Raw genomic sequence first — 15,531 nt, 5'->3', positions numbered from 1 at the left:
TTCTAAAATGATTTTTTTTCTCGTTTGTTTTTTTCCACTATCTGATTCTCAGGTGCACTATGAATGGTGGAGGAAAATTCTAAAATATTTTTGGATGTCAGTGGTTATTTACACTGTGCTGGTGCTTATCTTTATATACACATATCAGTTTGAAAACTTCCCAGGCCTGTGGCAAAATATGACTGGATTGAAAAAAGAAAAGTAAGTAATTTTGAGTTGAAAAATGATGAACAAGATGAAGACTTGAATGCGTACTGTTCAAAAACATCCTTAAGGAAGATTTTAGTAAAGCATTATGTCATCGATGTCTATAAGTTCGTCAAGAATAGAAATTAAAACTTAGAGATCTTTGTGTTCCCTTTACTTAGCCCTTAGCTTAGAACATAGTAGGCACTCCATGAATTTTCAGCCCCATTTTAATGAAATGACGTTTTCTAATGTTAGTTTCATGTGAAACACACCTAGCACTTAGTCATGCTTTCTGCTCTCCACATTGGAGCTCAGCTCTTCAGTTCATAAGTAAGTTCATGCACTTATAAAGTAGTAGCCTTTGCTCATGTATGTTGCTGGGTGCTTAGATTCCAAGGAGTATTTACTGCCATAAAAAAATAAATTTCTCTAAGTGCTAACAGACTTGTGATAATGAGAGGGTTTTTCCCATGCATGTAGTAAATAGTGCTCTATTCTTCTCTAACTTGCTTCTGTAAACTTCTGAAATTAGTTTGGAAATCCAGCCAGCATTGGGTTTTGAGCTGAATTGATGTGGCTGAGAAGGAAGTCCCTTAGAAGTCCCTGTCCCTTAGAAGGGAACTAGACCAACACAGCTGAAGTGTCTATACAATAAGCGTTTATTAAATGCTGTCCATGTGCTGACACTGTTTTGTGCCTGGAATATGACAGGGAACAACACGGGCAAAATCTAAGCCCTGTAGATCTTATATGCTAGCGGAGAAGACAAACAACACAACTATGTAGTGTAAAATACGTCTGTTACACTCTGTGATAGGTCCGTGAAGGAAACAAACAGGCTGAGGCAGCGAGTAAGGGGGACTATAAATGAGTGATTGGCACGGGCTTCGCTGAGGAGCTGGTTTAAACTGCAACTGAAGCATAAGAAGAAGCTTGTCTTAGGAAAAGTGTGTGAGTTTGAGCCTGGGGTGTGGAAGGGCATTTCAGGCAGAGGGAACAGCACATGCGAAGGTCCTGAGGCAAGTCAGAGTTTGGCATAGCACATAAGAGGAACTGAAGACCGGGGGTGAGTGGACAGCGAAGAGTGGGGAGAATTCAGGCAGGCCGTCGGGATGTGCATGGCTTGTAGGTAGCATTATTTGTATTCTATTCTTGATGGAATTTTCCAGTCTTTATAGATCCCTTGAGTAGCTGAGAAAAAGTGATGTGTGGGAGGAGAAACAAGGAGACCAGTGAGTAGGCAGCAGCAGTGAGAAATGTGAGAAATGATGGTCCTGTGAGAAATGATGGCAGCTTCCCCTAGACTCGGTGGAGGCAGAGACAGATAGCAGGAGTGGGCCATGCAAGAGGTGCTTAGGAGGCTGAAGGAAATGTGGATGAATGAGATATGAAAGAAAAGAACATAGGAGACATCTGACTGCTCAATTTGCACAGGGTAGACAGTTGTACCATTTATTGCTTCAGGGATACTAGAGTCGGGAGAGGGATGTGGAGGACAGCTTTGCTAAGAAAAATAGGAAAATCAAGAATACTGTTATGGAAACACTAAATATGAAATCAATGTGAAACAACCGATTTCCAGTAGCAATTTGGGCACAGGAATCTTACAGGAGGGGCCTGCACTGTAGATGCGCTTTCAGTCCTCGGTGTAAGGATGATGTATAAATCCACAGAAGAGGATTTCCCTAGCAGGCAGGCACAGCTGGAAGAGAGATCAAAACCGAGTCCTGGGGCTATTTCAGCCTCTAGAGGTCCAATAGAAAAGGAGGAGATCGTGGAGAAATAAGAAACCAAGAGAGTGTGATGGCGTCAAAACCACGCTTGCTTCAAGGAAGACTGGAGGTTTAATTAAACAAAGCTAGAGAAGTAGCCCTTGAATTTGGCAATGCCAAGGTTTTTACTGACCATTGTTAAAGGAGGTTAGCTGGCTTGGTGGAAACGAAAGCCATATTGGACCATATCAGAGAGAGTGATGCAATAAACAATAGAACTGACAGGAGTGTAAGACTGTGATGTAGTTTATCACAAAGAGTCTGTGACTTCATTGTCTAAGAGAGGCTCCTGCTTTTTATTTTGTTTTGTTTTGCAGGCTTGAGGATCTCGGCTTAAAGCAGTTTACTGTGGCTGAACTATTCACTCGCATATTCATCCCAACCTCCTTTCTGCTGATGTGCATTTTACACCTGCACTACTTCCATGACCAGTTCCTTGAACTCACAGACCTCAAGTCCATTCCCAGCAAAGAAGACAACACCATCTACAGGTGAGCCACTGAAAGAGACGCAGACCTGTTGTTAACAGGAAGGCAGCCTTCAACCCTACCTCAGGCTGGCCACCTTGCGGGAAGCCAGTAATCTTGAGTTTCAGCCTTGAATTTTCCATTAATATCAGCTTGAGAAGAAAACATGTGGAAGAGTCTATGACATATTCTGAAACAATGGGTAGTGACTCATGACTGGTTAATGTAAAGTGATCTTGATAGTCTTGTGAGATATTCAGAGTAGCTGTGGAGATTTAAATATTTTATAGTTGATATTTTAGAGTTGATAGAGTGTATTTGTGTCTAGGCTGGTTATATGTTTTTAGAACATTTACAGAATCTGGCTAATTCAGAGGATTTTTCCATTATGCTGACCACAAGTACGGAAGTCTTGTGAGAGCAAAAGATGACGGGCAGAGTTTTCCCTCCATTTTGGAAATAAAGAACTTTGGCTAAAAGCACAGAATCTGCAATTGACTAGTAACTACAATCATATTTAAGAAGACAGCATGATGACAGTATCTTCTTTTAGCAGCTTACTGTTGTTTTCTCCTGATCAATAAATATAAATTGTTTGCGAATAACAAATGGACTATTACTTTTCCTGCCCATGTTTATTCAAACCACAATGGGTTATCGCAAATCCTTCACTGCGTTCCATCACGGAGACATCGCAAGCATTCTTCTACTGAATGCTGACAACGGTCTTCCTCTCTGCCTCATGTTTAGCCTATGATTCAGATATTGGAAAAATGCTTGTTAGGCAGCTAAGGGAGCAAAGGGCTGTATTGAGAGGAGCACAGAGGTCACAGATGAAAATTCTCCTTAATTATTTGACTTTAAGGGAAAAACATGAAGATATCAATAGAAGATGAAGTAAGAGTTCATTATATGCATTTCATAAAATGCCAAACTTCCAGTGTTTTACTGTGTAGGAGCTAGAGTTATGGATAGACCCAAAACATTTATTTAATGACAAGAAACATTTTATAATCCTTGTTTATGACCAGCAGATTCACTTTCCTTATTGTGTTGTGTTTCACCTATCATTCTGATACTTCAGATGACTCGTAACCCATGGAACCAAGAGGTATCAATCAGTCATGACTTGTTTTGTATCTAGCCATCATGAAAAATCAGGCTCTGCTAAAACCTCTCTGCTCTCAAGGCCCCAGCAGGGAGGAGGGCATGGATGGGGTCAGTGGCTTACCCTCTCCATATATGTACTCCTACTTACTTCAGTGATGATCAAACATTAGGAAAAATAAAGTAGTTATTAGAAGTTTTGGGACCCCCAAAAAAGATATCATTCATAGACAAACTTGATGGCGGGGAAAATCACCCCAGGTTTAAAAGTTTACAAAGACAATGCCTGCACATAAAAGTGAGAATTGTCAATAATCAGAAAAAGGATCTTTTTATGTCATTAGTTTGACATTGCTTGTGATCCGTGTGGATAAAACTAGTATTTGATATTTAATTCTGACCATGTAACATGTTTTAATTGACTATAAGCTCTCACCATTCTTTTCAAGGGCCTTATTCAATAATTACACAGGATTTTAGTTAGCAGAGCCAATTTGTATGTTTGTGAAGGAGTTGTAATTATTAAGCATTGCTAATGAAATCTTTTTAAAAATGTTTTTCTTCCAAATGTCATTTCTTCTCTTGCGTATTCATTTATTTTTCTCACTAAAAGTGCCTCCAGCATGCAGGAGCCTTTTTCTTGCCAGTTTTCTTAATGTGGATGTCTCTGAGTCTTCTGTCATGCAATCAAACAGAGATACAATTCACCATTTATCCAGAAAAGTAGAAACATGCAGGACCACAGTTTTGCAGAAGACAGTTAGGCTCACCAGCCTAGAGACTCCCAGGTTTTGGACCTAGCGTATGTGAAAACTGAATTAAGGTCCCACAGAATTCCCTTTAAGCACGTATAGTAGTGTTCAGCCTGTGCAGGTTCTGAGGAAGGACTGCAGCACACGCCAGGATGTAGGTTCTGTGTTTCCTCAGCTGCCACTTCACAGCCTTTCCCTGCACCCCGGGGCAGAGAAGAAAGATCTAAATTATCTGTAGCGATATGAGTCCTGACTTGCCTTCCTTGCAGCTGTGGCTTAGCCCTAAGCACTCCCTCAATGGTGAATTTTCCAAGTAAATGTAAGGGGTGAGGAGAGTGTGTAATGCCAGTTCTCTGAAGACTTTAAGCACGTAGGATTTCATTTTTAGTTATATGAAGAAGAGTTTTCTAGAACCTTAGGAAATTTGAAGAACTCACTCGAATTTGGTATTTTGGAATTTCATGTAACAGTTTGATATGAAGTCCTCAAGTTTAAACTTTGAACATTTTATATATATATATTATATGACAATATATTATATATATATATATAATATATTATATATAATTATATTTTATATAATATATTGTTATATTATATATATTATATATTATATATAACAATATAGCATATATTATATATTATATTACATTATATAACAATATAGCATATATTATTATATAATATATTATATTACATTATATTATTTATATATTATATTATTTATATATTATATTATTTATATAATATATTTATATAATATGTTATTTATATAATATGTTATATTCAATACATTATTTATATAATATGTTATATAATATATATTATTTATATTACATATAAAATGTTCAAATTTTGATGTATATAATGTATAATGTTCAAAGTTTAAATATATGTATATAATATTTTTAGCAACTCTTTCTCATGGGAGTATGTATTTTCCTTACTCATAATTTTCACCTCACAGTATTTTTTGTCCCGGGAGTCCTAATACAGTGGCTACATTAAAATCAAAATGATGAAGAAAAAGGAATATTTTGAGAGTTGGGATTGACTGTCGAGCTTTGCTTTCTCTGCTCCCATGTCCTAAACGGATGCTTTACAGGAAATGGCCCACAGATGAGGAATAACCAATTCGCTCATTAAGCTGATTTCCACACTGTTGTCTCTGGAAATACGCAGCTCTTCTTTTCCTATTTCGTCACTCTTTGGTGTGCATGTGCTTGTGCAGATGCAATGCAGGCACATGTCACTTGTGTGTGAAGCAGAATTTACTATGTTTAGCCTTGCAGCATTTACAAAGTTAGCCTTATGAAAATATAATAATGTAGGAAGAAATTAGTATTTCTAAGTAGGCAATCTCAGGAATATTATTTCACCTATATATTGATAGAAATTCGTAATATTATAAGAATTATAGCATATAACATGTTTATTATATAATATATAATTAGCAGTAATTTACAAAGGACTATTTAAATATTCATTACTTTTGTTTTTTTATTTGAGACGGAGTCTCTCTCTGTTGCCCAAGCTGGAGTGCAGTGGCATGATCTCCGCTCACTGCAACCTCTGCCTCCCAGGTTCAAGCGATTCTTCTGCCTCAGGCTCCCGAGGAGCTGGGACTACAGGCATGCGCCACCACGACTGGCTAATTTTTGTATTTTTAGTAGAGATGGGGGTTTCACCATATTGGCCAGGCTGGTCTCAAACTCCTTACCTCATGATCTGCCCGCCTCAACTTCCCAAAGTGCTGGGATTACAGGAGTGAGCCAGCACACCTGGCCATATTCATTACTTTTATGTCTCTTTAATTTGTGCATGGTTTGTTTTAGAAAGTATTATTATGCATAGAAAAATGAAATGACTTTTTTTTAACTATAGTTTTAGAAAAACCTTAGAAAACAGCATGTTGAATGTGACCACTGAATAGGATCCTTTTTTTCTTCTGCAGTAGCAGCAAAAATTAATTTTCTTAATTATATTTTATTTCATAAAATGTACCTTGAGGCCAGGCACTGTGGCTCATGCCTGTAATCCCAGCAATTTGGCAGGCCGAGGCAGGTGGATCACCTGCAGTCAGGAGTTTGAGACCAACTAGGCCAAGAGATGGTAAAACCCCATCTCTACTAAAAATACAAAAATTAGCCAGGTATGATGGCATCTGCAATCCCAGCTACTTGGGAGGCTGAGGCAGGAGACTCACTTGAACCCAGGAGGCAGAGGCTGCCGTGAGCTAAGATACATCATTGCACTCCAGTCTGGGTGACAGAGCAAGATTCTGCAAAAAAAAAAAAAAAAAAAAAAAAAAAAAAAAAAAAAAAGTACCTTAAAAAATTTAAACATTACAAATTTGTAATAAAGTGTGTGAGATGGGGGGGGATGAGAAGAAGGGAGAGGCTTGTTATCTTCTAGCATTTTTCCTGAACATTGTCTGATTTAATGTTGCTACTGAATCTTGCTGTCTAGACTCTTCTTCAAGGCATGAAGCCTGTGAGGGTGGCTACACCTAATGCTAGGAAGCTTAAGGGAGTCCACTTCGTTCGTCTCTAACAGTCTCCTCTCTCTCTCTCTCCAACCTGTCTCCTCGTTGCATCCCTGTGCTTCCGCCTGCCACCTCGTAGCCATGCCAAAGTCAATGGTCGCGTATATCTAATAATAAATAGGTGGGTACTTCAATGTTTTCTCTCTTATTTTTGTTCAAAGCTGTTTCTTGCTGTGTTAAACTCTTAACTGCTTTATACATGAAAAATCTTGTTGTCAGATAGTGGACAATGGTCTTCAGGTGTGCTCATGGATGTATTTTGCAAACCAAACCATTTGGTGTCTGTACCAAATGGTGCCACCAAGTGGATGTGGAGGCTGTTGAGGGTCTTCAGCTGCTGCTCAGCTTTTGACCTTGGTTCAAACTTATGTCCCATTCATTCTGTTCTTTGGTAGAATTAGTGCGAGGCTTGCCTGAGAACACCTCTCCCTCTTGAACACATAATCGAGAGCTCAGCTCAAGAACCACCTCCTCCACAAACCCTCCCATAAATGCCAACATTCCTGCTAGGAGTAATCCACCTTCCCTCTGAACGCCCGTAGCACTCCATCACTGATGCTGTCCTGACATTTGCCTTCCAGTCCTCTGTCTGATCTCCTGCCTGCTTGTCTTATCTGCCTTGCTAGAGGAGGGGCATAACCTCCTCAGATCCGGACTCCCTCTGTGATTCGCCAAGATGTCCCCATGTCACCGACCCCAGTGCCTTACCCGTGAAGTGATATTCGATAGACATTTCCTAAATGAAATGAAAGTAGTCACAATACATGGTTTTAAAAACATCGCTTTCTTCAAATATATCTCTACTTGAAAGAGCAACATATTATTGAAGAGGGTTATTTTACATCACCAGATTTCATATGTTTGCACAACACAAAAGGCACCAGGATGGCACTGAGAGATGGACTTTCCTTAAAATGAATATCACCTAGCTGGGGAGATAAAACATATAATTTCCATGCAAAATAAAAAGCAAGTTTGGATAAATGTTGTGCAATGGGTTATCCTCCAGAGTTATCCTTTGGGAACTAACTTATTAAACTATATTACTTTACTAAGTAGGTGAATTAAAATATTCACTCTTGTAACTGCATGCCATTAGTAATAAGGCTCGTAATTTATATCTAGCTTTATTATCTAGAGAAATATATCTTGCAATAAATCCAATTAACAAAATAATTCTTCAAAAGATTTGTTGGTGTTCTACCCCATTCGCTTTTCTTATAGGTAAAATCCTCAGGCAGACAACCAAATCACAAACCCTAAGAGGCAGAATTTCTAGCAAAGTATGAAAAGCAGAGTCACTGTGTGGATTGCTGAGGGAGGAAGAATGAACGAGGCCTGTCAGGTTTCTTGGGGGCTGATTTTTGACAACCTGAGAGAGAAACATCAACATCAGGTTTTTCAACTGATAGGTAGAGAAGTAAGAAACAGACTCTAGCTAGAAATCCCGAGCAATACTCTAAATCCCATCCCTCCAAACATAAGGAACTCCTCACTCTCTTTTTCTCTGTGTTTCTTACGAAGCATTTAACTTTGTAAAGAGAAGGCTGAGACCCATAAGAGGGCAAGAGTTGGTTTGATGGGCTCCCTTGGCAGCAACTGGTATGACTTTTGATCCCAAAGGACCAGACTTATATCATGAATGGGAGCGTATGCCCCTTACCTCAAGCCACAAGGCCGGCTAGTTCTCTCAGGACTTCTTAGAAGTATCAAAGTTCAAAGTCGCCCCAAATGACTAAACACTTGCAATATCCCATCTTTACCTTCTTTCCAGTGAAATCTCATATTTTTGTGTGAATATTAACATGTTAAGAGCAGCCAGAGGTGAGGCGCGGTGGCTCACACCTGTAATCCCAGCACTTTGGGAGGCCGAGGCGGGCAGATCACAAGGTCAGGAGATCGAGACCATCCTGGCTAACACGGTGAAACCCCGTCTCTACTAAATATACAAACAATTAGCCAGGCGTGGTGGCGGGCACCTGTAGTCCCAGCTACTCAGGAGGCTGAGGCAGGAGAATGGCGTGAACCTGGGAGGTGGAGCTTGCAGTGAGCAGAGATGGCACCACTGCACTCCAGCCTGGGCGACAGAGCAAGACTCTGTCTCGGAAAAAAAAAAAAAAAGAGTAGCCAGAGCTATGCCTGAAAGGAAATGTTATGAAACAAGCCTGTCTCTCATTTGATAACGTGTGCTTCTGAAATGCTGTATGCAGTGCTGAATAGGGCTGATGATCCATTAGAATGACAGGGTGAACCCTTTAATGGAGTATATAAGCTTGCTTTCTAGCGTAATTTCTTTCTTTATGTTCCATGCTGTTTTATAAGGAGAATAAAATGTTTATAAATGTTAGTTGTGGGCTGAAAGAGGGAGCACACCTACAATTCAACTGAAGAGTTGATTAAAATTTAGACATGACTTTACAAGTTGTAAGGTAAGGTAGTGTGTTGAGGACAGTAGGTCACTTTGATAACATTTTTAAAATATGGATAATTGTGGTTAAGTTGCAACTGACCTAGTAAACAGTGTACATTTTACCAACACACATAATTAAGATGTAACATTCAGGCCAGACACGGTGGCTCATGCCTGTAATCCCAGCACTTTGGGAGGCTGAGGCGGGTGGATCATGAGGTCAGGAGTTCAAGACCTGCCTGGCCAAGATGGTGAAACCCCGTCTCTACTAAAAAATACAAAAATTAGCCGGGTGTGGTGGTGGGCACCTGTAATCCCAGCTACTCGGGAGGCTGAGGCAGGAGAATTGCTTGAACCCAGGAGGCGGAGTCTGCAGTGAGCCGAGATCATGCCAATGCAGCAATCTAGCCTGGGTGACAGAGCAAGACTCGTCTCAAGAAAAATAAATAAATAAAAAATAAGATGTAATATTAAATTCACAAATCAAATGCTTATATGTGAATACAATCTTCTAAAAGTACTTTTGAGTTCTAGATAATAATATATCTTAAACAGTAAAATTATTTGACTTTAAATGTTATTTATATTAAACACTGCACAGGTGCAAGTCACCTTTCTGCTAACAGTCTAATGATTAACAGTGTCAGTGCAGTTTACATTACCGCATATTCCAAATTAGAATCATAAAAACAAATGATGCTGAGACTAAGGAGATTTTACAATGCTAGAATTTCCATTTTCTTTAATGGAAAGTAGTTTACTATGTAGCTTTTCAAAGTCAGGTCCTTGTACAGAATTAACCCTCTTTGGGCGTCCCTGGCACGCAATTTGTTTCTTCTGTTTCAAATAAGGATGTAACTCCAGTGCATAAAATTTCTTCACCCAACATTCAGTGAATAATGGTGTACCCCAAGCACAGTACTGCATTTTGTAAGGGTGATGAGTAGAGCAGGACTGGATTCTGTCTTCAAGGGGAAAGTCCCCAGAACCCACACTTAGAATAAAATGACAGTCACAAATGGAGAAACACACAGCTTGGGAGCTGCACAAAGCTGTGGAAGTGTAAAGAGTGAGTGAAGACACAAACAGACACTTGTCATCTGCTTTGTTAGAACATGAAAGGAGAGAGCCATTTTGTTTAATGGTCGGGGAGAAGGTTAGAGCTCAGAGCCCGAATAAGGGCAAGGAGACACAGTTACCAGTAATGTTAAAGAAAACCCCACGAGAAGAGATGCACTTCCTGTGGAGAAAGACATCAAAGCAGCCTGACTGAAGGCAGCGGAGGAGGGGGCTTCTCCGAGAATCCTGTTCATCATCACACTTTTTATTTGGAGTCCCAGAGTCAAAATCCTTCATATGACCATTAGGTAATTTGCACCTGATGTTCAGTAAAGAATTACAAGTCTTTTAAGTTCCTTAGCCTGAAGTTTCCGGGAGTATTTTTACTAGAGTGGGTTTTTGAATTTTATTTTTGGAAAATCAAGATCCATTTTCTTTTTATTTGCTAGGAAGGGAAAAAAAGCTGAATTAAAATACACAGGCTTTCCCGGAGAGTCCATACAGCTGTTGCTTCTAGCAACCACAGCTGGGTCTGCCTCGGAAGCTTGCATTTGTGCAGAATCACCTCTGCCGGAACCCCACTCCGCAGGGGATGCAGTAGTTGAGATCACACAGAGAAAGCCCAGTAAACAGAACCCTGAGACCACTGGGAAACAGATTCCCCACGAAGAAATGTTTGCCCTTTTTATTATCTTCTGAATGGCCTTCTATAAAATAGCCGAGTTCTGTTAGAGAAGGTGCCGATGACAGAATTATAGTCTAAGTTTAATACCTTCCCTCTCATCCATCATTGTGTAGGCTCTTACAAAAGCACGTTTCTAATTCTGCTTTTTCTTTAGAATGAATTTATGATGCAGATTATCAAACCGTAATATATTAAAATCTACCATTAGAAGATGGGTCCTTACTTTAAAATGTTTCCTGTGTAATTAACCACTGTGTTAAATGCTTAACGGAAACCACCTTAATTTTTACAACCTCCTATAAATAGGCACTATTATTTCAGCTAACTGAGACTTAAAGATAGGTTACATACAATGAGATCACTTGGACACAGGAAGGGGAACATCACACACTGGGTCCTGTCATGGGGTGTGGGGAGGGGGGAGGGATAGCATTAGGAGAAATACCTAATGTAAATGACGAATTAATGGGTGCAGCACACCGACATGGCACATGTATACATATGTAACAAACCTGCACGTTGTGCACATGTACCCAAGAACTTAAAGTATAATAAAAAATAAATAAATTAATAATCATAAAAAAGGATAGGTTACATAGCTTTGCCATCTCACCTAGCTAGTTAGTTTTCTGGTGAAGACTTGAACCCAAGTCTTTTAACATTCTTCTCTATGTCCTCTAAAATCAATGTTATGATAAAAATGAGAAAAAGAGAGAAAAGTAAAAGGATTCACACAAGTGTCTTTTTGAAACAGTACGCTTTATTCATGCATTTAAAATATTTTTATCTGTTTTATGCACACAGTTTTTTATAATACAAGGTACAATTCTCTGAAATTTCTCAAGATAGTTAATAAACTCCTAGACTAGTAAATGACCACCTGATATGTAATTTCTTTTTCTTTTTTCTTTTTTTTTTTTTTTTTTTTTTTTTTGTCGTCCATTACAAGCTCATGAGGTTAAACTGCTCCAGAGAGGGTCTGGGGTTTGTGCCTCTAAGGTCAGAGGGAATGACCTGTGTTAGATGCAGAATTCCCTTCTCATTTGTCCCCAGCTGCATCTTGTCCCATTACAAGTTTCTGGAAATCAGCCTTGTGGACCTACTTCCAAAAGGCTTACTCCAGTGTCTTCCTCTGATTTTTTCTTTGAACAATCTCTCCTCAATGCGCCCTGCTTGTGGCATGGCAGTTTGGGGGCATTGTTGCTTGAGGACATCTGCTGTGTAGCTGTAGTAGCAGCTGCGGAAACAGCCTCCCCTCTTTGAGTTTCACTCTGTTAATAGCAGTAATTATTACAAAGTAGTTTTCTTGTCATGTGAGGTTGCAGCAGTGTCAATGCAGACCTTTAAGATTCACTCTGAGGTGGTCACACCTCCACACTGAAACCACCAAATTCCTTGTCTTAATAAAGGTATCTTTTCATTTATAAAATGCATCCCTGAAGAGAACAAATACATACTGATGACTGTGCAGCAGCCGATCACTTCCACATTTAGTAACATTTCACATGGAGAGTCCTGACAAAGCAGGAACAACAAATACGTTCCCTGCGATTTGGTGTGTGGCACTGGTGTAGAAGAGATGGGTTGCAATTTTAAGAGTAGCTGGCCTGGCGCGGTGGCTCAAGCCTGTAATCCCAGCACTTTGGGAGGCCGAGGACAGGCGGATCACGAGGTCAGGAGATCGAGACCATCCTGGCTAACACGGTGAAACCCTGTCTCTACTAAAAAATACAAAAAACTAGCCAGGTGAGGTGGCGGGCGCCTGTAGTCCCAGTTACTCGGGAGGCTGAGGCAGGAGAATGGCGTGAACCCGGGAGGCGGAGCTTGCAGTGAGCTGAGATCCGGCCACAGCACTCCAGCCTGGGTGACAGAGCGAGACTCCGTCTCAAAAAAAAAAAAAAAAAAAAAAAAAAAAAAAAAGAGTAGCTAACTTCTCCAAAGTCGAGAGGATGAATTGACTAGCTTAGGAAAATAAGGAAGTAGTGTGTCAGCATAACTCCTTCCACCAATGTAGAACTCGCCTCAGATTCTCTGTCTCCGTTAAATGAACAATCTGTTTCTGGCATACTGTCATTTACCTGCTGGACATCCTGGGCAAGGGAATTGTTTGAATGATAATGGATAAGCATAGGGACAGTGTGGATTCCTTATAACCATTAACCAAAATGATAGGCATGTTTACAAATATCAAATCAATAAGTTGAAAGTAAACCTGCATTTTATCTAACCAAGCCTCATTTGGTAGAAAATTAATTAACTTTCACAAAGTTAAATAGTTTACTCAGAGCCTACAATTATCCAGATAGAATAATATTATTTATTGTCCATCTTGTTAGAACCCTGCTAAAAATTTCTGGATTAACTGTGATAAATAGAGAAGACTATCAGTATGTCTACTAGGCTTTTTCTTTATATAGACTTTATTGCCCACAAATTCTTTAAAACATTAATTTGAGTATGAATAAAAAGATATGCTCTTAAAAAATGTAGGAGAAGGAAGGGACTTGTTATGGTCCACTATGAAATAAACGGTAGCGTCCCCGGCTGCTGAGTGCACTCACTGGAAGCTCTCTCTCCCTGCATTCTTTCTCTGGTTCAGGATCTCACACGGTCTTCCCACGCTGCCAATCAACAGTTCGCATCAGTAACTCTCACGTGGGGACATGATGCAGACGTGTCACTCCTGAAAACATTTAGCTTCCATGGCATATGCCTTAGCTGCCAGAGTGGGATTCGTCTACACAAAGGTTGACTGAAAGCACATGTTCTTTAAGAAATTTTTAAAAACTTACAAAAATGTAAATTACTTGATTCTTGCAAGATGGTTTGTTGCGTTACTAAAAAAGCATGATATAATTGCCTCAGCGGTCTCAGTATGCTCTCTCCTTTACAAACCTGCAATCCTGTCCACTCTCGGATCAGTTGCCAAGCCTAGGGTTCAAAGCAAAGCACGCTATTGATGTCACCCTGGAATGCATTTGGCACTAGGGCGTTACTGCAACAGGCATACAGGAATGCAATAGTGGATGATATGTAGCATGATATGTGATCTCTGACATTCCTTATAATTCTTCTGTTCTCATCTCCTTTTTTTCCTTTCTATTTCAATTACTTTGAGCAGCATCAAGAAAAAATTACCAATCCACCAAAATGAGTAAGTCCCCCTGTGAAGCCATGAAATGCTTGCTCTACATGATGCCATTTCATGCTTCTACACCCTAAACTCTGACCATTTTCTCCTCCGGGAAAAATGTCAAGTTTAGGTGTGGATAGCTTTCATTACCAACTAATCACTAGAACCTGAATTAGAAAAGCTAACAAAACCTAACCGAGTTTACAGTTTGTTTTTAGAAAGAACTTAAAACAAACAAACCAACCAGAAAGTGACAAAACGCTAACACCCCACCTTGTGAGGTCTTTGTACATGCACTGATTTCATTCGTGTTTATCCTCCTTTTACTTGCCCCTCACTCAAATCTCTCCCAACACCCTTGCCTCTTCTGACTCAGCTGCTCTCTGCCAACAGACTGGCCCGCCCGGAAGGAAGCCTCCCTGACCTCACCCTGATGCACCTGACCGCCAACCTGGAGAAGCCGGAGGTGAGGAAGTTGGCTGAGCCTGGGGAGGAGAAGCCCGAGGGCTACTCTGAAAAAGCCCAAAAGGGTGATCTTGGGAAAGACAGCGAGGAGTCAGAGGAGGAGGAAGAAACATCAGGTAAACAGCTGCTCAGAGAATGCTGGCTGCCAGACTGAGTGAAGGAAACGTTGACTTGCTCCAAAGGAATACATACTTGACCCAGTCCATGACATAAAAATTGGAGTGGTTTTTGTTTGGTTGCTATAGTTTTAATATTACTGTTCCAATTGCTCCAATTTCCTTTTAATTCTGACTGAGAAAAGACCAGATGGCTGGTTCTCAGTGACTGACCCCCAAGTAGCACTCCTGGCCAGACACTGGCGGGGCGTGGTGTTGACCATGTGCTCAGTCAGAGCCTCTCTGTTTCTACCAGATGCAGGTACAACCTGGCTGTGCAGAATCTCCAAAGGCTGTAGACATCACCTTTATAAATGCATTCTCAAGAAACCATTCTTTTCCAGAAAACTGATAATTAAGAATGTATTTCTAGCTCTGATTTGATGCCTCAGCACATGGACACTGGAGGAGAAAGTCATCAGTTGGATAATTATCATTTCAAGCAAACTCCCAGAGATGTTTTTGTCAATATTGCTGTTTTAGGGGTTTCACTCTTTATTCTTTGGGCTCTTTCTACTTCCCTTCCTAAACTTGAAATAATGTTTTAACAGGGCCTGATGAGCATTGAGCAGCCTCAGTGATCAGGAATTGTTATCTGACAGAGAATATAAAGTCTACGTAGCTGTTTCCAGGAAGTCTGGGACAACCCAGAGAGCATCATCTCTGGGGTGAGGTTCTGGGGCTATGACCTTAAGATGCTGCACTTGTCTTAGCTGGTCAACTGTCCTGAACAAAATTAGAAAATAAAAAAAGTAGCAGGAAGACTCCTTCCAACGGTTTGTGCCCCTTAAA

This window comes from Rhinopithecus roxellana, chromosome 21 (assembly GCF_007565055.1).
Source record: "Rhinopithecus roxellana isolate Shanxi Qingling chromosome 21, ASM756505v1, whole genome shotgun sequence".
Taxonomy (NCBI): Eukaryota; Metazoa; Chordata; class Mammalia; order Primates; family Cercopithecidae; genus Rhinopithecus; species Rhinopithecus roxellana.
Note: the sequence above shows the minus strand (reverse complement) of the source record.